Raw genomic sequence first — 1,921 nt, 5'->3', positions numbered from 1 at the left:
AGAACACTGCTAATCAGAGCAACTATTACAAAAACCCAAACCGTGTACATTCCTATTAGCGATGGGGATTCAAATAAAAAGACAGTGGGGAAAAGGGAAGGAACGCCCTCAACTTTTGTCAAGGACAAAGGTGAAGCACTGTAACAGTTCCATCAATACCTTATGGAAGCTCAAAGCAATGTGTTCCCCCTATACCCACAACAGGCTCAGAGCAAGATAAGCCATTTACTCTACAGAGGCAATAACCCATCGCTTGTACTGGATCTCTGTGGCAGGCAAAGCTCTCAGCATAAGGCTGGCCAGAGCTGCTCCTGTTTTAGCTAAGCAGCCATACTGACCTATGTAATCTGCATCGTTACATCGATCTAAGAGAGGATTTGAAAACACAATAAAATAAGAGGGCTATGCCCTGCTGATTTCAGCCAGAGACTGGAGAACATCAGTAGGTGTAAAGCAGCAAGGAAGAATTACTTCAAAGAATAACAGGCGCAGATGCAAAACCAACCACTTAGTAGGTTTCATTCTGGAATGAAACATGCTTACAAAGGTTAATTCAGCAACAAATGACAAACATAGGAAGGTATTCCTCAACTCTCAAGTTTAATGTTAACGGACACAGTTTTGTTGCCAGTGCCATAATAGGTTAGTGTGTGACTACTTGGGAACAGGTGTCCCAGCATTCCTCAAATACTGATGGCAATAACAACTGCTGCACAATACAAGTGACAGCATACTGTAAAAATGTAGATACAAAACTGGAGGTGTAAATTGAAGGTGATCAGAAGTAATTTTTCCTCTTCTACCTCTAGAAGAGCATTTTTGAGCTAAGTCTTTGTTTCAGCACTGCAGTATTTTAGCTCTAACCTAAAATATCAGCCTGATATTAGTACAGCATGCCTATGATATTAGTACAGCATGCCTGAGGTCCGTAACTCAAGGAAAGTTTCATGGGCTATAAAATATTGATAGCTCGGCCCAGCAAAAAATAAGTACTTTAAAAAAAGGCAAGCAAGCAACAAAATCCCATAAGCAGCACTATTTAAACTTCTTACTTTCAAAACACGGCAAAAAAAAAGGCAGGGAGAAAGAGCCTCTTCCCTACAACAATCCCACCATGTAATTTACCATTTTCAATGTACAATTTGTAACCAGTCACCACGAATATTTTCATGTAAAGCCTCTCAAAATTTGACTGGTTCATATATGAGTATACTTGAGTATGACACCCTTCTAACAACACTTTCTGTATTGAAGCAATTTCAGTGAAGCGAAGTTTCTTCTCCCCTCTTTCTCACTGAAAATACTCAAGTCACAAGCATAAACAGCTGAGCTACTCAAGAAACAGGATGAGATAAAAAGGACACAAGCTGCAACTCAGGAAATTCCAGCTCGGCATCACCATGGTCTGGTCAATCACTAGGGCAGGATGCCCAGAGAGAGTCTGGTGTCTTTGGAGATACTCAAGACTGGACTGGACAGCTTTGAGCAGGTGGTTAGATCAGATGATTTTCAGGGGTCCCTTTCAAATAGGCTAGTCTGTGATTCTAACATTTCTTTATATCTTAATAGTTAGAAGTAGAAGCACATTGATCTTTTGTATTTTGCTGCTTTACTAGCACATGCTTCTTTACTTCCTTCTTTACAGAGACGGACTACCAAAAAAATCTGTAGTAAGTGTACATGGTCTAAAATCCTGAAGTCAGCCAAAATTCTTTCTCGAGTCAACAACTCTTAAGTGAGTCTTGCCCAACAGAGGGTTAATGAAAGTTCCTTCTATAATGTTTGACAGAATTCCATGCACTGTCTCCTCAGGGTCTACTGAGGTTTTCACATGGACAGAAAGGATATTGAGCACACAGGTAGCCATGAGCTGGAACAATGCTCAAGCAGTCTTTACCTTCTCTATTAGGTTCTTCCACTC

At 40.5% G+C, this 1,921-nt stretch overlaps 1 protein-coding gene across 2 annotated transcripts in view; it reads right to left on the bottom strand.

The window, feature by feature from the left end:
• Positions 1-1,921, bottom strand: part of LOC104494249 (cytochrome b5 reductase 4) — a 32,293-nt gene that overhangs the window by 10,579 nt on the left and 19,793 nt on the right. The window lies entirely within an intron of this gene.

The sequence above is a fragment of the Buceros rhinoceros genome, unplaced genomic scaffold, assembly GCF_000710305.1.
Source record: "Buceros rhinoceros silvestris isolate BGI_N320 unplaced genomic scaffold, ASM71030v1 scaffold3225, whole genome shotgun sequence".
NCBI classification, from domain to species: Eukaryota; Metazoa; Chordata; class Aves; order Bucerotiformes; family Bucerotidae; genus Buceros; species Buceros rhinoceros.
Note: the sequence above shows the minus strand (reverse complement) of the source record. Positions and strands in the feature narration are given on the sequence as shown.